This window comes from Pseudophryne corroboree, chromosome 9 (genome assembly GCF_028390025.1).
Source record: "Pseudophryne corroboree isolate aPseCor3 chromosome 9, aPseCor3.hap2, whole genome shotgun sequence".
Classification (NCBI taxonomy): Eukaryota; Metazoa; Chordata; class Amphibia; order Anura; family Myobatrachidae; genus Pseudophryne; species Pseudophryne corroboree.
The window spans coordinates 56,547,624-56,572,292 of NC_086452.1; the positions used below are offsets into that span (position 1 = coordinate 56,547,624).

General features: G+C 46.1%; 1 protein-coding gene across 9 annotated transcripts in view; it reads left to right on the forward strand.

The window, feature by feature from the left end:
* The window catches only part of ST3GAL3 (ST3 beta-galactoside alpha-2,3-sialyltransferase 3), an 810,547-nt gene that overhangs the window by 704,561 nt on the left and 81,317 nt on the right, over positions 1-24,669 (forward strand). The window lies entirely within an intron of this gene.

Sequence of the window (24,669 nt, forward strand, 5' to 3'; positions counted from 1 at the left end):
TGAGCATACTCGATAATGTCTCTCTTATATTACCACGGCTTCTCTGTATCTTAAGGAGGCGGCATCCGATGCCGGGGTGCTGGCGGCCAAGGCTGCTACTACGTCAGTCTTGGCCAGGCGTATCCTTTGGTTGAGATTCTGGTCGGTGGATATGGATTCCAAGAAAACCCTGGAGGTGCTTCCTTTCAAGAGAAACATTCTCTTTGGAGAAGACCTCAATAAGATTGTGGCTGATCTGGCTACTGCTAAAACAGCTTGCCTACCTAGTACGGCTCCTTCTGCACAGAAGGCTAAAAGTACTTTTCCTCTGCCCTTTCGTCCTCCGGGTAAAGCAAAAGGTCAGGCGTACCCAAAGCAAGCTAATGCTTCCAGACCTGCCAAGCCCAGACCTAAGTGAGCCTGGGCAGCCCTTCAGCCTGCTTCCAAAACTGACAAGCCTGCCACATGACGGGACGGGCCTCCCTCTGGGGGATCCCAGGGTGGGGGGCTGACTTCTAGGTTTTGCCCAGGAATGGTTGAAGACCACTTCAGATACCTGGGTAAGGTAAGTCGTCACTCGAGGTTACGCCGTACCCTACAAGAATCGTCCCCCTCATAGATTTTGCATGACAGATGTCCTTCTGGACCCGGCAAAAGCAAACACTATGCATTCAGTGGTATATTCTGACCACAGGAGTGGTGGTACAAGTGCCTCTGGCTCAGAAAGGCAAGGTGTACTATTCACCACTGTTTCTAGTCCCGAAGCCGAATGGGCCCTCGCGGTCCATTCTCAATCTGAAGTCCTTGAACAAGTTTGTGCGGGTTTCCAAGTTTTATATGGAAACTCTGCTCTCTATTGTTCTGGCCTTGAAACCTGGGGACTATATGGTCTCCCTGGACATACAGGATGCTTACCTGCATATTCCCATTGCAGTTTCTCATCAGCAGTACCTGAGGTTCGCGGTGGGCAACCTTCATTACCAATTTCGGGCATTACCCTTTGGTTTGACAACGGCTCCCTGAGTTTTCACCAAAGTAATGGCGGTCATGACGGCTTCACTTCGCCGTCAAGGGGTCAGGATACTACTGTACCTAGACGATCTGTTGATCCTGGCAAATTCCCCAGAACTTCTTCTGTGTCATCTCGTTCTGACGGTCCGGTGCATGAAAGCCCACGGGTGGCTGATCAAATGGAAGAAATCCTCCCTGGTTCCTGCTCGGAGCATGGTACACCTGGGAGCGTTATTGGACGCTCACAACCAGCGGATGTTTCTGTCTCAGGAGAAAGTCCTGAAACTTCAGGACAAGATCCGATGCTTCCTATTCCGTCCGCAAGTGTCGATTCATTTGGCGATGCAAGTGCTAGGTCTCATGGTGTCGGCTTTCGATATGGTGGAGTATGCTCAATTCCATTCTCACCCTCTAAAGAAGTTGATTCTGTCCAAATGGGATGGCCTGCCTCACCGGATCAGATCTCACATGATCTCTCTGTCTCCGGAGGACGACGGATGCCAGTCTGAGAGGTTGGGGCGCGGTGTTGGAACAACACTCTCTCCAGGGTCGGTGGACCAAGGAGGAGTCACTACTCCCAATAAACATTCTGGAACTGCTGGCAGTGTTCAATGCATTGACAATGGCCCAGCATCTCATACAGAAAAGACCTGTTCAAGTACAATCGGACAACGCGACCACGGTGGCGTACATCAATCATCAGGGTGGCACTCAAAGCCGCATGGCAATGAGGGAAGTATCACGGATTCTTCAGTGGGCAGAACGCCATCTGCTGGCCATATCAGCAGTGTTCATTCCGGGCGTTCTGAACTGGGAGGCGGACTATCTCAGTCGTCAGGACGTGCACGCCGAATAATGGAGCCTACATCCAGAGGTGTTTCAACTTCTCGTGGACAAGTGGGGCCTCCCAGATGTGGACCTGATGGCGTCTCGACACAATCACAAGGTTCCGGTCTTCGGAGCAAGGACAAGGGATCCTCAAGCAACGTTCGTGGATGCTCTGTCAATCCCGTGGAACTTTCAGCTGCCGTATGTGTTCCCTCTGGTGTCACTCCTGCCCAGAGTAATACGGAAGTTCAAGCAAGAAGTAGGAAACCTACTTCTACTCGCTCCAGCGTGGCCCAGGCGGCACTGGTTCTCCGATCTACAGGGTCTCTCGTTGGATCGTCCCCTTCTACTTCCAAAACGACCAGACCTCCTCGTTCAGGGCCCTTGTGTTTACCAGGATTTGGCCGGCATGGCTCTTGAAGCTTCCGTCCTGAGGGCCAAGGGTTTTTCTGAGGCGGTCGTTCAAACTATGTTGAAGGCCCGTAAGCCAACTTCTGCTCGGATATACCATAGGGTCTGGAATGCTTACTTTACTTGGTGCGCGTCTCACAATCATGACGTTTTCAAGTTTAGTACGGCCAAACTATTGGCCCTTCTACAACAAGGCCTGGACTTGGGCCTGCGTCTGGCCTCCCTCAAGGTTCACATCTGCCTTGTCGGTTTGGTTTCAGAGAAAGATTGCTACCCTACCTGATGTCCATACATTCACTCAGGGTGTGTTGCGGATTCAGCCTCCTTATGTGCCACCTGTGGCCCCTTGGGATCTGTTGGTGGTTTTGGAGGCCTTGCAAGAGTCTCCGTTTGAGCCTCTTACCTCTGCTGACCTTAAGTGGCTTTCCCTTAAGGTGTTGTTCTTGCTGGCTATTGCTTCAGCTAGGAGGGTCTCAGACTTGGGTGCCTTATCCTGTAAGTCTCCCTATTTGATTTTTCACCGTGACCGGGTGGTTCTTAGAACGCGGCCAGATTATTTACCGAAGGTGGTGTCTTCCTTCCACCTTAACCAGGAGATTGTGGTCCCGGCCTTTAATTCTCTCTGAGTTGTCTACCAAAGAGTGGTCTTTGGATTTAGTACGGGCTCTCCGTATCTATGTGAAGAGAACATCCTCCATTAGGAAATCCGATTCTCTTTTAGTTTTGTTTGGTTTTCACAAACGTGGCTGGCCTGCTTCCAAGCAGACACTGGCCAGATGTATTAGAATGGTGATTGCACATGCTTATGTACAGGCTGGTCGTCAGGTTCCTGCTACCATCAAAGCCCATTCTTGGTCGGTTGGATCTTCTGGGTCGGCCTACCATGGTGCAACCCTTGAACAGTTGTGCAAGGCGGCTACGTGGTCCTCAGGGAACACGTTCATTAGGTTCTATGCCTTTGATACCGCCGCTTCCCAGGATACTTCCTTTGGACGCTGGGTTCTTGTGCACGCTACAGTGCGTCCCCTCCCATAAGGAACTGCTTTAGGACATCCCCGATGTGAATCCTTGTGGAGCCCAGTGTAACCTGCAGCAGAAAACAAGATTTATGGTAAGAACTTACCGTTGTTAAATCTTTCTGCGAGGTACACTGAGCTCAACAATGTGCCGACCCTGACGCACTTTGCTTCTTTGGGTTGGTATTGGCATAGCCGCTGACACCCTCTCCTGTGGTGAGTGTGTGGTGTTTTTGGCTACGAGCGATTGTCGTCTCTGGTACCTGCTACTGCGTTGGGCTGGTTAGCGAAACTGAGCTCCCTGTGCATGGAGGCGGGGTTATAGAGGCAGCACTGAGCATCTTGGGAACAGTCAAAAGCTTTGAGCCTGTTGGTGCCTCGGATCAAGATCCTACTCTACACCCCGATGTGAATCCTTGTGGAGCCCAGTGTACCTCGCAGAAAGAGATTTAACAACGGTAAGTTCTTATCATAAATCACGTTTTGTGTGCCCTACTGTTTTATGTGTTTTCTGGTGAATAATAAATTGTTGTGATATAGATGAGGCACTTCCGAGTAGTATCTAGTTGGCTGCGGAAAAGGTTTTCATTCATTTATAGTTAATTAGAAAAAAAAAAAATGTCCCCACTAATCTACGCCCAGTTTGCTAAAGATTTGTACATAATGGTCCGGTGAGAGTACGCCGTGCCAGGGGTATCTCTTTGTTGGTTATATTATATCAGGACAAGGTTTCATATCTTAGTAAGCTGTACATAATTTTTTATAACGTCTCAGCACTTTGAGAATACCCTGGATAGTTAAAGACTGTGGGGCAAATGTATTAAGCCTGGAGAAGGGATTAAGAAGTGATAAGTGGAAGGTGATAATGCACCAGCCAATCAGCTCCTAACTATAATTTTTCAAACCCGTAATGATTGGCTGGTGCGTCATTACCTTCCACTTATCACTGCTTTATCACTTCTCCAGGCATTTTACATCTGCCACTGTGTACTGGTATGTGACTTCTTATGGATTTAACGTGTATATCTCAGGCCGTCTCATTTCTCTGGTTTTAAATTCTTATTATATAAAATTGAAAATCAACAAAATGTGTGTACATTATGGGGGTCATTCCGAGTTGATCGCTCGCTAGCTACTTTTAGCAGCCGTACAAACGCATTGTCGCCGCCCACTGGGGAGTGTATTTTCGCTTAGCAGAAGTGCGACCGCTTGTGCAGCAGAGTGCCGTCAAAATCTTTTTGTGCAAAACAAGACCAGCCCTGTAGTTACTCTTCGTGTGTGTTGATTCTAACGACGGAGGGACGGCTTTTGACGTCACACACCCGCCCAGCCACGCCTGCGTTTTTCCCGACACGCCTGCGTTTTTCTAAGCACTCCCTGTCGGTTGACACCCAGAAACACCCACTTCATGTCAATCTTCCTGCGTTCGGCCGTGCAACTAAAAGCTTCGCTAGAACCTGTGCAAAACCACGATGCTCTTTGTACCCGTACGTCGCACGTGCGCATTACGGTACATGCGCAGATTAGCCATTTTTATCGCTGCGCTGCGAACAACGGCAGCTAGCGATCAACTCGGAATGACCCCCTATGTTCCTTTATTCCCTTGTATTATGCATTATATTCATTTGTGAATGGTAAAGAGATTAATGAGTAAAAAAAACCCTGAGGTTTATTTATCAAAGCATGGAGAGAGATAAAGTACCAACCAGTTCTATTTACCAAAGCACGGAGAGAGATAAAGTATCAGTCAGTTCTATTTATCAAAGCACGGAGAGAGATAAAGTATCAATTAGTTCTATTTATCAAAGCATAGGGAGAGATAAATTACCAACTAATCAGCTCCTGACATTTTTCTAACTCAGCTTGTAACATGGCAGTTAGAAGCTGATTGGTTAGTGCTTTATCTACACGTTATCTCTCTCCATGCTGTAATAAATACCCCTCTATATACAGTTGGATGTATAGAGCCCCAACTTTTTAAAATGATAGGGATAGTGAAGTTACCCCCTCCCCATGTGTTGAAAAACTGCCATCCATAGACAAGGCGGTATACGTTCAGAATGTTGACACGAGAATGGCTTGAATGTCAACACTGGCAGAATGTCGACATTCACATTGTCAAAAATTACAGAATGCCGACTTGTCATAGTTGTCATTGTGAATATCAAAAGACATATATATTTTTTTTTTATGTTTCTATGGTTAATCTGCAATTAGACTGCTGTTGTCAGGGTTAGGCATAGTTACCCTGGCACCGTAGATCTGCATGTTCGACTTGCTGACTATCGACATTCATGGTGCTGGCAGTGTTGACACGTCATCATTCTGAACGTCGACATATACCACACCTGACAAGACTAGCGGGAGCACAAAGAGTTGGCACTTATAGATGAATAGATCATTTGTGTATATTCATTGTAGAATAATTAGTATATTATAAAAGGATTGTGGTAAGAGTGAAATCATTATTGAGCAGATTCATAAAACGGAGCCACTGTCCGTGTTCTTCTCCTCTCGCTGAAGCTTACTCGCGAGCAGGGCAGTAGAAAGCCTGGCTGGGCCCTGGTACTTCTCAGGGGGACACTGGACCCCTCCATCAGACCAGGGCCTGGGTAATTAGTACTCTCCCCAGTGGCAAACGCAGGATTTGCATGGGGGGGTTTCCAGAACTGGGTGGAGCCAATCACGGGGGTGGGGACTGAGGTGACCCAGTATATGCTGGGTCCGTAAAACTAGTGTGTGTGTGTGTATATATATATATATATTTCTCTAACGTCCTAGTGGATGCTGGGGACTCCGTCAGGACCATGGGGAATAGCGGGCTCCGCAGGAGACAGGGCACATCTAAAAAGCTTTTTAGGTCACATGGTGTGTACTGGCTCCTCCCCCTATGACCCTCCTCCAAGCCTCAGTTAGGTTTTTGTGCCCGTCCGAGAAGGGTGCAAACTGGATGGCTCTCTTAAGGAGCTGTTTAGTAAAGTTTTTTTTTAGGTTTCTAATCAGTGATTCCTGCTGGCGACAGGATCACTGCAACGAGGGACTTAGGGGAGAGACTTGCAACTCACCTGCGTGCGGGAGGATTGAAGTTTTAGGCTACTGGACACTGAGCTCCAGAGGGAGTCGGAACACAGGTCAGCCTGGGGTTCGTCCCGGAGCCGCGCCGCCGATCCCCCTTACAGACGCTGAAGAAAGACGGCGGAACGGAGGTCCGGAAACAGGCGGCAGAAGACTTCACAGTCTTCAGAGAGGTAGCGCACAGCACTGCAGCTGTGCGCCATTGTTGCTACACGGCTCACTGACACGGTCACGGAGGGTGCAGGGCGCTGCTGGGGGCGCCCTGGGCAGCAATATAAATACCTATTTGGCAAATAAATACATCACATATAGCCATTAAGGCTATATGTATGTATTTAACCCAGGCCAGTTTTCCTAATAACCGGGAGAAAAGCCCGCCGTGAAAGGGGCGGAGCTTATTCTCCTCAGCACTCAGCGCCATTTTCCTGACCAGCTCCGCTGGTGAGGAAGGCTCCCACTCTCCCCTGCACTACAGAAACAGGGTTAAAGAGAAGGGGGGCATAAATTGGCGATATAATTATATATTAAGAGCCCATATATAGAAACAACACCTTCTAGGGTTGTTATATACATTATGGCGCTTTTGGTGTGTGCTGACAAACTCTCCCTCTGTCTCCCCAAAGGGCTAGTGGGTCCTGTCCTCTATCAGAGCATTCCCTGTATGTGTGTGCTGTAGGTCGGTACGTGTGTGTCGACATGTATGAGGAAAATGTTGGTGAGGAGACGGAGAAAATTGCCTGTAATGGTGATGTCACTCTCTAGGGAGTCGACACCAGAATGGATGGCTTACTTATGGAATTACGTGATAATGTCAACACGCTGCAAGCCGGTTGACGACATGAGACAGCCGGCGGACAAATTAGTATCGGTCCAGGCGTCTCAGACACCGTCAGGGGCTTGTAAAAACGCCCATTTACCTCAGTCGGTCGACAGACACTGACACGGACACTGACCCCAGTGTCGACGGTGAAAAAAACAAACGTATTTTTCCTTTAGGGCCACAAGTTACATGTTAAGGGCAATGAAGGAGGTGTTACGTATTTCTGATACCACAAGTACCACAAATAAGGGTATTTTGTAGGGTGGGAATAAACTACTTGTAGTTTTGCCTGAATCAGATAAATTAAATGAAGTGTGTGATGATACGTGGGGTTCCTCCGACAGAAAGTTATGGGCGGTATACCCTTTTTCCCGCCAGTAGTAAGGGCGAGTTGGAAAACACACCTTAGGGTGGACAAGGCGCTCACACGCTTATAAAAAACATGGCGTTACCGTTTCCAGATACGGCCGCCCTCAAGGAGCCAGCTGATAGGAAGCTGGAAAATATCATAACAGTATATACACACATACTGGTGTTATACTACGACCAGCAATCGCCTCAGCCTGGATGTGCAGCGCTGAGGGGGCTTGGTCGGATTTCCTGACTGAAAATTTTGATACCCTTGACAGGGACAGGATTTTATTGTCTATAGAGCATTTTAAGGATGCATTTCTATATATGTGTGATGCGCAGAGGCATATTTGCATTCTGGCATCAAGAGTAAATGTGATGTACATATCTGCCAGACGAAGACACGACAGTGGTCAGGTGAGGCAGATTCCAGACGGCATATGGAAGTATTGCCGTATAAAGGGGCGGTCCATTGGACCTGGTGGCCATGGCAACAGCTGAAAAATCCACCTTTTGTTACCCCGAGTCACATATTGGCAGAAAAGGACACAGTCTTTTCAGTCTCAGTCCTTTCGTCCCCATACGGGCAGGCGGGCGAAGGCCAGTCATATCTGCCCAGGGGGAGAGGAAAGGGAAGAAGACTGCAGCAAGCAGCTCATTCCCAGGAACAGAAGCTCCTCACGGCTTCTGCCAAGTCCGCAGCATAACGCTGGGGCCGTACAAGCGGACTCAGGTGCGGTAGGGGGTCATCTCAAGAGTTTCAGCAACACTCGCAAGGGAACTCCGGGATCCTACATGTAATATCCCAGGTGTACATTGGAAATTCGAGACGTCTCCCCCTCACACAATTCACAGGCTGTATTCCCAGCAGGTGATAATCAAAGTACCCTTCTTACAACAAGGAAGGGGGTAGTATTCCACACTATATTGTGGTACTGAAGCCAACCGGCTCGGTGAGATCTGAAATATTTGAACACTTACATACAAGCGTTCAAATCAAGATGGAGTCACTCGGAGCAGTGATAGCGAACCAGGAAGAAGGGGACGATATGATGTCACTGGATATCAGGGACGTTTACCTACAGGTCCAAATTTGCCCTTCTCACCAAGGGTACTTCAGGTTCCTGGTACAGAACTGTCACTATCAGTTCAGACGCTGCCGTTTGGATTGTCCACGGCGCCCCGGGTCTTTACCAAGGTAATGGCCGGAATGATGATTTTTCTTAAAAGAAACATGGACGCTTTCCTGATAAGGGCAAGGTCCAGAGAACAGTTGGAGGTCGGAGTAGCACTATCTTAAGTAGTTCTACGACAGCACGAGTGGATTCTAAATATTCCAAAATCGCAGCTTTTTCCGACGACACGTCTACTGTTCCTAGGGAAGATTCTGGACACAGTCCAGAAAAACGTGTTTCTCCCAGTGGAGAAAACCAGGGAGTTATCCGAGCTAATCGGGATCCTCCTAAAACCAGGAAAAGTGTCAGTGCATCATTGCACAAGAGTCCTGGTAAAAATGGTGGCTTATTACGAAGCAATTCCATTCGGCAGATTTCCCGCAAGAACTCTTCAGTGGGATCTGCTGGACAAATGGTCCGGATCGCATCCTCAGATGCATCAGCGGATAACCCTATATCCAAGGAAAAGGGTGTCTCTCCTGTGGTGATTACAGAGTGCTCATCTTCTAGAGGGCCGCAGATTCGGCATTCAGGATTGGATGCCGGTGACCACGGAGGCCAGCCTGAGAGGCTGGGGAACAGTCACACAGGGAAAAAATTTCCAGGGAAGTGTGATTAAGTCTGGAGAATTCTCTCCGCATAAATAAGCTTAGAGCAAATTTATAATGCTCTAAACTTAGCTAGACCTCTGCTTCAAGGTCAGCCGGTATTGATCCAGTGGGATAACATCACGGCAGTCGCCCACGTAAACAGAAGGGCGGCACAAGAAGCAGGAGGGCAGTGAAAACTGCAAGGATTTTTCGCTAGGCGGAAAATCATGTGATAGCACTGTCAGCAGTGTTCTTTCCGGGAGTGGACGACTGGGAAGCAGACTTCCTCAGCAGGCATGACCTCCACCCGGGAGAGTGGAAACTTCATAGGGAAGTTTTTCAACATGATTGTGGACCGTTGGCAAAGACCAAAGGTGGACATGATGGCGTCCCGCCCGAACAAAAAACGGGACAGGTATTCCGCCAGGTCATGAGACCTTCAGGCGATAGCTGTGGATGTTCTGGTAACACCGTGGGTGTACCAGTCTGTGTATGTGTTCCCTCCTCTGTTTCTCATAACCAGGGTATTGAGAATTATAAGACATAGAGGAGTATGAACTATACTAGTGGCTCCGGATTGGCCAAGAGGGACTTGGTACCCGGAACTTCAAGAAATGCTCACAGAGGACTAAGGGCCTGGGGAGCTAAGAAGGGACTTGATTCAGCAAGTACCATGTCTATTCCAAGACTTACCGCGGCTGCGTTTGACGGCATGGCGGTTGAATGCCGGATCCTGAGGGGAAAAGGCATTCCATAAGAGGTCATACCTACCCTGGTCAAAGCCAGGAAGGAGGTGACCGCACAACGTCATCACCACATGTGGTGAAAATATGTTGCGTGGGTGAGGCCAGGAAGGCTCCACGACGGAAATTCAACTAGGTCGATTTCTACACTTCCTGAAAACAGGAGTGTTTTGGACCTCAAATTGGGGTTCATTAACATTTAAATTTCGGCCCTGTAGATTTTCTTCCAGAAAGAATTGACTTCAGTTCCTGAAGTCCAGATTGTAAAGGATGTATTGCATATACAGCTTTTTTGTGCCCCTAGGGGCACCGTGAGATCTCAACATAGTGTTGGGATTTCTTAAAATCATATTGGTTTGAACCGCTCAAATCTGTGGATTTGAAATATCTCACATGGAAAGTGACCATGCTGTTGACAAATTTCTCACATGGGAAGTGACCATGTTGTTAGCCCTGGCCTCGGCCAGGCGATTGTCAGAATGGGCGGCTTTGTCTTACAAAAGCCCATATTAAAATTTTCCATTTGAACAGGACAGAACTGGGACTCGTCTCCAGTTTCTTCATAAAGGGGTGTCAGCGTTTTCACCTGAAACAACCTCTTGTGGTGCCTGCGGCTACTAGGGACTTGGAGGACTCCAAGTTACTAGACGTGGTCAGGGCCCTAAAAATATATATATATATATATATATATATATATAGTTAGGACGGCTGGAGTCAGAAAGTCTGACTTGCTGTTTATACTGTATACACCCAACAAGCTGGGTGCTCATGCTTCTAAGCAGTCTATTGCACGCTGGATTTGTAGTACAATTCAGCTTGCACATTCTGTGGCAGGCCTGCCACAGACGAAATATGTAGATGCCCATTCCACAAGGAAGGTGGGCTCATCCTGGGCGGCTGCCCGAGGAGTCTCGGCATTACAACTTTGCCGAGCAGCTACGTGGTCAGGGGAGTACACGTTTGTAAAATTTTACAAATTTTGATACTCTGGCTAAGGAGGACCTGGAGTTCTCTCATTCGGTGCTGCAGAGTCATCCGCACTCTCCCGCCCGTTTGGGAGCTTTGGTATAATCCCCATGGTCCTGACGGAGTCCCCAGCATCCACTAGGACGTTAGAGAAAATAAGAATTTACTTACCGATAATTCTATTTCTCGTAGTCCGTAGTGGATGCTGGGCGCCCATCCCAAGTGCGGATTGTCTGCAATGCTTGTACATAGTTATTGTTACAAAAATCGGGTTATTACTATTGTTGTGAGCCATCTTTTCGGAGGCTACTTCGTTTTGTTATCATACTGTTAACTGGGTTCAGATCACAAGTTGTACGGTGTGATTGGTGTGGCTGGTATGAGTCTTACCCGGGATTCAAGATCCTTACTTATTGTGTACGCTCGTCCGGGCACAGTACCTAACTGAGGCTTGGAGGAGGGTCATAGGGGGAGGAGCCAGTACACACCATGTGACCTAAAAAGCTTTTTAGATGTGCCCTGTCTCCTGCGGAGCCCGCTATTCCCCATGGTCCTGACGGAGTCCCCAGCATCCACTACGGACTACGAGAAATAGAATTATCGGTAAGTAAATTCTTATTATATATATATATAGACACACACACACACGTCTACACATATATATACCGTATATATATATATTCACAGACGGCGGCACTCGTAAATTATCAGGCAAAGACAGGGATGTGCTTCAACGTTTCGAGGACTTTATTTCCTCGTCATCAGGATAAATAAACAAACACAAAACTCACGTTTATATCCCCTCACCGCACCACGTGGATCACGGCTGGATCCGGAAGACCGAGGACGGCGCCCACATGTGACGTCATCATTCGTTCCCCGTCACCATAACAACCGATCAACAAACTTCTGTGACAAATAAAACGGCATAATGAGGGAACGAGTCACCATAAGGAGTATTCAGACAGATACACAGAGTAGTTCTAATACGTCTTATGTTATAAATATAATTGTTATAATCCATTGTTGATCTGGATCCGATCACACAAAAAATAGTACATTATATGGTATTCATTAAAACTCACATTAAAACTCACATATACCATATAATGTACTATTTTTTGTGTGATCGGATCCAGATCAACAATGGATTATAACAATTATATTTATAACATAAGACGTATTAGAACTACTCTGTGTATCTGTCTGAATACTCCTTATGGTGACTCGTTCCCTCATTATGCCGTTTTATTTGTCACAGAAGTTTGTTGATCGGTTGTTATGGTGACGGGGAACGAATGATGACGTCACATGTGGGCGCCGTCCTCGGTCTTCCGGATCCAGCCGTGATCCACGTGGTGCGGTGAGGGGATATAAACGTGAGTTTTGTGTTTGTTTATTTATCCTGATGACGAGGAAATAAAGTCCTCGAAACGTTGAAGCACATCCCTGTCTTTGCCTGATAATTTACGAGTGCCGCCGTCTGTGAATATATGTTTGGAGTACCCTGCATGCGGGACCCCTACGGAAGGCACCGGACCATTGTAATCTCTGACTGTGTGTGCTGCCTATCTGGACGTTTATATATATATATATATATATATATATATATATATATATATATACACACATATACATAGCATATTAAACATATATATATATATATATATATATACATACACACACACACAGTACACGTATATATACACATGTATATATATCATATGTGTGTGTGTGTTTATATGTATGTATATACACGTGTATATATGTATGCACATGGATATATATGTACTATAATTAAAATAAAGTAAACTTTTATTGCACTTACAAGTGCCACCAGGAAGACAGCAGGCTGCAGAGGATGCTAGACAGCCATTAATAATACTCATGCAGCTAAAAAAAAAAAAAAAATTATTAATTTTTTTTTATAGTGGAGGGGGGTTTCTGGGTGCTCGGAAACCCCCCTGGGTGCGCCACTGCTCCTCTATCTCGGCGCTACACAACCCGCGAGCACAATAATGCAGCATGTCTCGCCATATCACATGTAACATTGGTTACTACGCATTGATTGCCGCAGGCTGGGTAATCGGAGCAGCAGTCAGGAGAAGCGGAGGTTCACGGTTCGTGATGGCATTGTTTGATGTGGCTGGTTACCGATGGACGGGCCTTGAACTGATTAGCTGTAAAAGCACATCACTTCCCAGATAAATAAATATATATGAGTAGGAGCACACACTCTAGGACGGCATGTGCTGCAGCACATTATTATTGTATGGAAAGAAAGCGTTCTTATAAACAATATTAAGAATTGGCTTGCGGGCGCCAGACTGCTGCTATAACAGAATGCTTAGCATTTTACTGTGTTTATCACGACACCCTAGCTCCATTTGTGTGATAACTATTACACTGCTACTGATCCAGGTCATTGTGTATGACGTAAATCCTCAGATTTATGTGTTTATAGAGTCTCTTCTGTTAACCTCCTGTCTCTTATTCAGTTTGTTATCTTCAAGTGTAACCTGTTGCAGCAAAGATAAAGCATAATTATCCTGCTTCCGATGCTGCGGCTGCCCCTACAGACTTCTTTCCAAGAAAAATGGCAGCTCTGCATCAGGCACGGGCACCGATGGAATTCACAGGTTACTGCACTGTGGACACTGAGTTTGGGAAATACATCATCACAACATATTACAGCGTGTAGCTTCTAGCTAGAGTGACATGAAAATATTCAATAAAATGTATTCTATATGACTCTGCTCGGCAGGTCGGCATTTACTAGTTTGTCTTAATTACATTATTTACGCTTATCAGTATACAAACGGTAGGAGACTAGTATAGATGTCAGTATAGAAACAATAGATGACTAGTATATAAACAGTAGGAGGCTAGTATAGATGTCAGTATAGATGCAGTAGTAGACTAGTATAGATGTCAGTATAGAAGCAGTAGGTGATTAGTATAGATGTCAGTATACAAGCAGTAGGAGGCTAGTATAGATGTCAGTATAGAAACAATAGATGACTAGTATATAAACAGTAGGAGGCTAGTATAGATGTCAGTATAGATGCAGTAGTAGACTAGTATAGATGTCGGTATAGAAGCAGTAGATGATTAGTATAGATGTCAGTATAGAAACAGTAGGAGGCTAGTATAGAAACAGTAGGAGGCTAGTATAGAAACAGTAGGAGGCTAGTATAGATGTCCATTATAGAAGCAGTATGAGGCTAGTATAGATGTCAGTATCGAAGCAGTAGGAGGCTAGTATAGATGTCCATTATAGAAGCAGTAGGAGGCTAGTATAGATGTCAGTATACAAGCAGTAGGAGGCTAGTATAGATGTCAGTATACAAGCAGTAGGAGGCTAGTATAGATGTTGGTATAGAAGCAGTAGGAGGCTAGTATAGATGTTGGTATAGAAGCAGTAGGAGGCTAGTATAGATGTTGGTATAGACACAGTAGGAGGCTAGTATAGATGTCAGTATAGAAGCAGTAGGAGGCTAGTATAGATGTTGGTGTAGACACAGTAGGAGGCTAGTATAGATGTCAGTATAGAAGCAGTAGGAGGCTAGTATAGATGTTGGTATAGACACAGTAGGAGGCTAGTATAGATGTCAGTATACAAGCAGTAGGAGGCTAGTATAGATGTTGGTATAGAAGCAGTAGGAGGCTAGTATAGATGTCAGTATAGAAGCAGTAGGAGGCTAGTATAGATGTCAGTATAGACACAGTAGGAGGCTAGTATAGATGTTGGTATAGAAGCAGTAGGAGGCTAGTATAGATGTCAGTATAGACACAGTAGGAGGCTAGTATAGATGTCAGTATAGAAGCAGTAGGAGGCTAGTATAGATGTTGGTGTAGACACAGTAGGAGGCTAGTATAGATGTCAGTATACAAGCAGTAGGAGGCTAGTATAGATGTTGGTATAGAAGCAGTAGGAGGCTAGTATAGATGTCAGTATAGAAGCAGTAGGAGGCTAGTATAGATGTCAGTATAGACACAGTAGGAGGCTAGTATAGATGTTGGTATAGAAGCAGTAGGAGGCTAGTATAGATGTCAGTATAGACACAGTAGGAGACTAGTATAGATGTCAGTATAGAAGCAGTAGGAGGCTAGTATAGATGTTGGTATAGACACAGTAGGAGGCTAGTATAGATGTCAGTATAGAAGCAGTAGGAGGCTAGTATAGATGTTGGTATAGACACAGTAGGAGGCTAGTATAGATGTCAGTATAGAAGCAGTAGTAGGCTAGTATAGATGTCAGTATAGAAACAGTAGGAAACTAGAACAGATAACAACAGTATGGAAAAAATAGGAGGCTGGTATAGATAGAAGTATGTATTATGGTGCCCATACACTTGTGAGATATCAGGTACAATCCTTCGATTTTGACAGCATCTGTGAGAGAAATTGAAGGATTGTATACACATTTAAGGTACCATGCGACGCGATGCGTGGGCACGCCGCTCGAATATCGCGTCTCATGATAGTATGTGCTGCCCTTAATATTTCTCGCATCGCAGTGCGATCACATGTGTTTTTTTATATTGCATTGCGATGGGCACCCGCCGGGAGCGGCCTGAGGCCGCTCCCTCTTGGCGGTGACATGCCCATTACATGATTATCGTGCAATCTATCGCATGGTAATCACTTTGGCAGTTCAGGTGCGATTTCATTGCACCTGAACTGCCGGTGCGATGCCCCGCGATGTTGCGTTGCGGGGCATCGTACAAGTGTATGGGCACCATAACAATAGCAGTCTAGTATAGATGACACTGGAACACATTTTTGCTACGAGGAAAACTCTTAGTGTTCTAGGCTAATTTGGGTGTGCCCAGTCGAAAATCAGAATTTACCTGTGACTTCAGGATTTTGTGTTCTAGACATTACCAACGTCTAAACTGTACATGTGTTATATAGTTTTTGATATTTTATACAAATGAAACTTTAGCAGCATTATCTTACTGAAACATTAAAAATGATCAAAAACAGAGCTTGGATAACATATACGATATGTCTCCACATTAGCAGTAGCGTTGTCATCACTGTCCACCTCAGCAGTAGTTGCTGGAACAGCCTCTAGAACAGATTCACAGTCTGGATGTGTTATTTCCGATTTCTTTTACTTTGAAAATCCCGAGAAGTTTGTCATACAGAAGTACCAGTCCGAGCGGTGATTTTTGGCTTGCGCTGTATCATGGGCACTGGAAAAGGCTCTCTTTTACCTCTTAGCCATTGCGTCAGCCCTGTGTTACGCACAGTACAGCAAATGTGAGGTGCCACCATTTGTCTTCCTCTCCAACTTCCACACCAAGGTAATGGCGGTAAGCAGTCGTCACTTTTGCAGCCAGGTTTTTACGTTGGTCCGGAAGTGTAAATCATCCACAGATAATACAGAAGTTGTCTGGGTGGCTGACACAGGCTTATTTACTTTTTTTCATAGAGATCTGAAAGAAAAACATGACGAATGAATGTCAGGATTAAAGAAATTACAAGTCATCCGTCACTGTAATAGCTGTTGTATAATGTTGACCTAACACAGTAGGATGGCCATTGCTTAATACTGCTTTTCCACCCGGGATTTACCCCGTTTCCACTGCACCTGGTATTCGGCAGCGCTCGGAGATGACGTCTTCTCCAAGCGCAGCAAACAGTGGACGGAGACCGGCGGCGGACAAATGGTGACGGATGTCGAGAAGAATGCCAGGAGACCACCAGTGGCGGGCAGTCTCCGAGCGCTGCTCACAGCGGACAGGAGAACGACGTTGGGCGGTGTGCGGCGACGAGGTGGGAGCAGTGTATTTGGGAGGGTTTTTAGCTAATCACCAGGCCGTAAACGGGTTATCCGGGTCAGATGACACGGGTAACCCCTTTCCACTGCGGCTCACCCGGGAAAGACCCGCTAAAAGCCCTGCTTGTTACGAGGGTAAAAATCCCAGGTCACTTGACCCAGGATTTTTGCTTTGTATCTGTTTCCACTGACAAAAATCCCGGGTTGGTGCGCGTTCATGTGCAAAACCCCGGGATTTTCATGTCAGTGGAAAAGGGGTATTACTTCCTGACGTCATTAGCTAAGTTGGAGTTCGGATTCAGAATCAGCACACAAAATTAATCACGAACACCTGGATTTTCCTCAGTGGCTGACAATAACTATTTTTTGTTGTTGTATAGTGTAATAATCTTAATAAGAAGGCTTAAAAATGTATAGGTGGACCCCATGTGTCTATATTTGGATGGATACAAGTATATAGTAGATAACAATTGGAGGCTAGTATATAGATAACAATAGGTGCATTGAATAGACACAGGTATACAGTAGGAGACTAGTATAGATAACAGTATTGATAACAATAGGATACCTTGCAGCATCTGTGAAGGTTTGAGCTCAGTGAGTTCTGTACTTTAGCTAACTCTCAGCCACATTCTCTGCACATCCTGCTACTATGCAAATGTTATGTTTTATGAGGTTCCAAGGTTTCAATGTTATTAACAAATTATATCTTACGTTACAGAAGATGGGAACGTCTACATACAGAATATGTGTGTGCATACTCTCAGTAAATGTTTTTGTATAAGGGACTTGGGGTAAATGTGATAGCCTATTACCTGCGGGCATTGGCGAGAATCTGATGAGTCTTCCCAATGTTTTAAAGATGCAATCCTTTAAAAGGCAACCGCCCCCCCCCCCCCCCCCACACACACACACACACACACACACCCCAAAATATAAATACAATAAAATAAAAAAATCGGGAGACGGGTCATGTGGTTGTGCCATCACATGTCCTGCAAGTATCAACAAAATCTGTAGCACTTAGTGACCCTAATGTCAGAGAGGCTGTAAATTCATCCAGACTACTTTGTACATCTATCCCTCATGTTCATCCTTGTTAAAGCAGATTTATTCTTAACAATGAGCGATGGAGGACAGTCACCCATAGACATAGAAGTAGAGAGACACACTCTGATTTACAAACACATACACTCACACCTACAGACAGGTCACATTCACACCAACCTACACACACACACACACACACACACACACACACACACACACACACACACACACATCAACAGACAGACCCACTCACTCACACACACATATACACACACACTGATGCATTGCTGTCACATACACACACCTATAGACAGACACACACTTACTTACATACATACACTCACACACTATCCCAAACACACTCTATAAAACACTTATTATACAGGAAAATAATGTATCAAATTGAGTGATTTTTTTTTACATTTTTCATGGTAAGCAAACCTCTAGCTGTAGCACTATAGCAGTACCTATTATCTATTATATAATGCTCTCAGGCGTATGTCTAGCACAGGCTCAGTAATGAGCTGCAGGGTGGCCCCGCCCCCTCCCTCCTCTCACAGCTCTCACTGGCTGCCTGGACACTACAACCTGTCTTCTCCACCGGTTAATCGGCAAACACACTAACAGGGTAGACACCATCCTTCCGCCCAGTGTCGGACTGGGGCATTAGGGGCCACCGGGGGGGTGCTGTGGTAGGGGCCCATGTGGCCAGCCACCATAAAGGCTTGGTTAACCATTAGAGAGTAGGGATGACTATCGATAGTTGGAAAATATTGATGGCTAACGGTTTGATAGTTTTGCCATTGATGGAGCTGAGCCCCTCCCCCAGCGATCCATCAAGCCCCGCCCCCATTGTTGAGTGGCCCACCAGCCAGCACATTCGCCACAGATGGTTTATGTGCCATCGATGGCTTTCACCAATGGCATCATCGATGGACAGTCCACTGATGGCCATCCCTATTATTTGTCTAGGCCCCTTAATTAATATATAAATACTGCTAGTGCATGGTTACGTACAGATTTTTTTTTTTTTGTGGGGGAAAGTACACCGTAATCCTGTGCAGTATAATGTAACATATGTATAATGTATAATTCAAGTGCACAGTCTGGAACCTTATCCCTAGAAGAGAGGGTGGTCCTTCAGGCAGTGGGGCCCACAGTGGGATTCCCCAGTCCGATCCTGCTGCTGCCCTACTCTGCTGTAGGCTTCACGGCTTTATTGACAGATTTAATATTGGCTAAGTATCAATAACTTCGCAGGATTCTAGAGCGAGTGCTGATAAGATCCTAAGTCCAAAAACAGGTGACATAAACAAATCTGAAAAGAATACATCTGAGCTACATATTCTTATTGTAGATTCAGGCGTTTGTGGTTTAGGAACTATGCAGAATCTCCAAACTTGTGCAATATTCTTTGATAAATGTAACCACTAATCCTCAACCAGATTCCTTGAAATGTAATAAACCGTTCCATTCATTTAAGCTTTCAGCAATATGACAAACAATCGGAGGAAGATTAGCTACAAATCCCCTCTGATGAATGTTTCTCCCCCGAGAGTCCTGCTGAAGTGAGAAACCATGACTTGAAATAAAAAACAATCTCGTTTACGGCAACAGCAGTTAGCGCACAGAGATACTGTATGTGCATTGATGCTTGTTATACCATGACTAGAGGAGCTAGAGGTGTCTGTAGGCGTTTTCTCTCCATGGCGCACCGATCAGCCTTTCATCCAGAATCGGTAAATCTCTTCAGCTTAGGCCCCTCTCATTCAGCATCCAAGTTATTTTGTCATCTGCCAGGAAACCCATGTCTTGCTGTCTTGTCCCGTGACTTGCTTTATTCTTTGTGTATGGAGAGAAAATCCCAGGATGAAAACAATAAAATTACCATGTAATCGGAAGAATAATAAACGTTGCCATCAGCCATTGTCTACCCCCAGCCTCAGGAGTCTCCGGAGAGACTAGATTGTGATCCGAGAGGGAGACATTCCTGCAGAACCTGCGCTATTCCCTTTTTATTACTTCACTAGCCCATGACCAACTGATGTCATATTTAATGACGGCATAAAGATCTTGGAGTGAAACCCACCCAACCTTACAGGCCTGAGAAAACACTGTCAGCTACAAGCTAAACAAAGGAATAATGCTCTAGGACTACGAGAACCGGAGGAATGCCTTATTGGGGGGCAATCAGCCCAAAATGCTGAGGGTTATGGTGTAAATGACCATGGAGATCCTGTGATGTTTTATGCCATGCAATCATCTTCCGCAGGAGTTCAGTGAACAATATGGGTCACACATTGTCCAACACGCATAGCATGCTTATTATATATGTCTGCATATTTGTGTTTATTTATAGGAATTGTGGTTTATGTCTTATTTTGTGTTTCTGCCAAGGTAAAACTGAAGGGCCATTATTCACGTTTAAAAACAGGCCTTTTATGGACGTATTGGGCAGCTGTTTTCTACAGGTTTGATATTGCCTGATACCATATTTGCCATCTTCTTAGAAGAGACGCAGCCAGTCAGTTCGGAGAGCGGGGGCCTGACTTTTGACTCATTAGGCCCCAATCCATGTAGAGGATCGGGATCTAACACAATATGATTGCTCATAATTTAGCCTCGCCCATCCAAAACCAGTTGCGAATCCCAGTATTATCTTTGCATCCTCCCCGCCTCACTAGTAAGCGGATGGAGTGCGGGAGATCCGCCTTCTCTTCTGTAGATGTGGGGGGGACTACCCAAAAGATCCGGGAGTCTCTCGCAGTTTCCAGGAGAGTAGGTGAGCATGCCTTATACAGACTCGGACACATTTGTTGTTCCCTTTCCACGCAACAAAAAATAATAACTCATGTTTTTCTCTTAAATAACTTGTGGCAAACGTAATTGGCATTTATTCCTGTTTAATAGAAATCAGACTATGCATTTGATTTTTGATTCAACAGAATATTTTTAAGAATTTAACAAGTGAAAATACCATGGGCAAAAATGATGAGACCCTTAACCTATTATCTTGTTGCACAATATTTAGAGTCAATCACTGCAATCAAGTGACTTCTGTGGCTCTCAATGAGACTTCTGTATCTGTCAACAGGTAGTTTGGCCCGCTCTTCCTTAGCAAACTACCCAGGGGGTCAATATGAAGAATCGGGAATGTCTGAGATTGCAGTCTCCTGTATATTTAGCCTTTTTTTTAAAAAAAATCTGAGATTTACTAAAGCCAAGCAAGAGAGATTAATCATGCGTTGAACTGCAAAACATGGGAGCATGCGCAAACAGAAGTCAGTACGCCATTGAACCAACTCGCAACTACTCTCAATAGAAAAGACTACAACACTGAATCATGTTCACAAACTCGGAGTAAACTTGGACCCAGGGCCGGTTCTAGACTTTGTGGCGCCCAGGGCGAAAGTTTCCTTTGGCGCAATAATAATAATTGTGTGGGGTCCCCCCCAAAAGCGTAACCAGTACTGGGGAAAAAATTGTGCAGGGTTCCCCTGTATTTAAAGAACCAGCACAGGGCTCAACTAGCAGGGGTTAATGCCACAGCCAGGGGACACAAAGCACTACCCCCCCCCAACTAGTCAGCCAGGGCCAGGGATTCCTTGGGAAGTGGGGAACCCCGCCAATACGGGGGTCCGGACTCTTGCGAGTATATCCCAGGCCTGGGCTGAAGCCCGAGGCTATCACCTGCACCCCTGGGCGGTGGTTGCGTCGTTGATTGTAGCGTCGTTTGTCACATTGTCAGATTGGCCGTGCATGCTGCTCAATCTAACGATGTTGATTGCAGCACCATGCATTGTAATGAAAAACGGAGCGACAGATCCTTATGTTGTTCATTACATCGTTCAGTGTGTATGCGACGGCAAATGTATCGTTACATCGGCCATCGCGTGATCTGTGTACACACATCATGTAATGTGTACCCAGCTTTACATTGAAAGTAATATTGTCCTTTACAGTAGGACTACAGGTCCCAGCAAGCCTCCCCAGTATGCCGGCACTTGGAGAACCACAAGTGCTAGCATGTGTAGCTTTACGGGCCCACTGAAAGCTATAGTCTCCCTGTAAAGGAAATACTAAAATGAACACAGTACACACACACACACACACACACACACACACACACACACACACACACACACACACACACACACACACACACACACACACACACACACACACACACACCAGTACACACACCATAGGTTGTAGTTCTTTAACCCCTTCAGTGGTGGTTTTTATTAAAAAGTACACACCCCCCGTGGTGTGTTTTTAAATTTTGGGAGTGCAGGGGTTAAAGTACGGGGGGGAGTGCAGAGGGGCGATTGCCCGCAGGGAAATCCAGCGTGAGTGCTCATGCAAAAAAAAACCCCTAAAACAGTGGGTTTTTATCTAAAGAAATAAACACCTACCATGGCGTCTTTTTAATTCCCGGAGTGCAGGTGTTAAAGTGCATGAGGGGAGGGGGGGGGGGGGGTGCACTGCTGCCCCTGGGGAGACAGCAGAATGCCCAGAAATCTTAAGGGGTAGCCAGCGCTGACATCACTGGCTACCCCGGAAGATTTCCAGGCATACCACTGAGGAGGTTACTACACACTCATACCCTTATTCACTGTACATACATTGGCCCTCATTCCGAGTTGATCGCTTGCTAGCTATTTTTAGTCGCCGCCCACGGGGGAGTGTATTTTCGCTTTGCAAGTGTGCGAACGCTTGTGCAGCCGAGCGGGACAAATTTTTTTTTTGCAGTTTGAGTAGCTCTGGACTTACTCATCCCTTGCGATCACTTCACTCCGGTCCCGGAATTGACGTCAGACACCCGCCCTGCAAACGCCTGCGTTTTCCCTACCACTCCCAGAAAACGGTCAGTTGACCCCCATAAACGCCCTCTTCCTGTCAGTCTCCTTGCGATTGGTTGTGCAAATGGATTCGTCGCTAGAAGCATTGCACAGCAACTATGCTGTTTGTACCCGTACGACGCGCGTGCGAATTGCGGTGCATACGCAATAGTAACCTGATCGATGTGCTGCGAAAAACGGCAGCGATCGATCAACCATTGTCCCTAACACCGAGCTGGGACTGATCGGTGTTGTTTTTGTAAATACAGGGGAACCCTACACAGCCTTCCTTGTATTTTGAGGATCAGGGCTGCCTCAATGAGTCCGGTGCTGGTTATGTTTTGGGGGTTTAGAACCTCACACATTTTTTTTTTTTTTCCTTTACCCTGACACACAGAGAAGCCTGCATGGATCACACTGATCTGTGCAGGCTTCTCCAAACAGGGTGTAGTATGAGTGGCCGGTGAGCGGGATCCCAGCGTACCGGCAACTATTCTCGCTCTTGGGGGTCCACGACCCCCCTGGAGGGAGAATAAATGCGCCAGCTTGCCAGCAGCGGGGCAAGTGCAAATGAGCCCCTTACGGGCTCGCTGCACTCTCAACACTGCGGGTATGGTGGCACGTTTATTCTCCCTCCAGGGGGGTCGTGGATCCCCAAGAGCGAGAATAGTTGTTGGTATGCCGGGTGTCGGGATTCCGGCGCCGGTATTCTGTGCGCCGGGATCCCAACAGGCGGCATACTGAATGCCACCCATCCAAACATGCTACCGGATATATCGATAACAAACAAACCACCGTACGGCACACGATATATTGTTTGGTAGTGTGTAAGATTGCACAGTGTGTACGCACTATATAGTTTGATCGGGAGTTTGAGGAATTCTGGATGACCATCACGTTGTTTGCACATCATGTAATGTGTACCCAGCTACGTTATCAGCCTGTCTGCTGTCATCCTCTGCGTGCATTACAGTGGAATATGTAAAGCTGTTGTTGTGCCTGTCTGTCTTATACAGAGAAGTATCCTAGTGACTATACACTTACTGTATACACCTATAGAGGTAACTGGTACTGAGCAGCAACGTGTAGCCAGTCCTGATCGTCTGCAGCAGCATTCTGGTCCATCCCTTTCATGCTTCAGAGCTGGATGATAAAGTGGAGCTAGGAGTCTCTGCAGACAGTTCATCAGCCTCAGCTCATTGCAGGGCCCGGCGTACGTGCGTAATGGTGCATTAACGCTATACATATCCATCAGCACAATACACCAGGCCTAATGACCTCCAGCCAGTATCTGTCATGGAGATAAGCAGTGACTGCACAGTATGATGGAGCACTTCCAATACGTACCCTATGCAAGTGACATTTACTAGGTCCGGCACGTATATACTCACAGCGGAGTACGAGGGATTTCTTCCTTCAGTCATTATCTCCTTGTCATGGAATATAACATCCCGGCCTCTTCATAGCCCTGTATGTCATATACACATGGGGGGCTAGTGGACGGACCAACACGCTGCTTTCAGGGTCCTTCTGACAATTGTTAAAAGAGCAATTAATAGAATATAGGGGGTCATTCCGAGTTGTTCGCTCAGTAATTTTTTTCGCATCGCAGCGATTTTCCGCTTAGTGCGCATGCGCTATGTCCGCAGTGCGACTGCGCCAAGTAAATTTGCTATGCAGTTAGGAATTTTACTCACAGCTTTTTCATCGTTCTGGTGATCGTAGTGTGATTGACAGGAAGTGGGTGTTACTGGGCGGAAACAGGCCGTTTTATGGGTGTGTGCGAAAAAACGCTGCCGTTTCTGGGAAAAACGCGGGAGTGGCTGGAGAAACGGAGGAGTGTCTGGGCGAACGCTGGGTGTGTTTGTGACGTCAAACCAGGAACGACAAGCACTGAACTGATCGCAGATGCCGAGTAAGTCTGGAGCTACTCAGAAACTGCTAAGAGAGGTGTAATCGCAATATTGCGAATACGTCGTTCGCAATTTTAAGAAGCTAAGATTCACTCCCAGTAGGCGGCGGCTT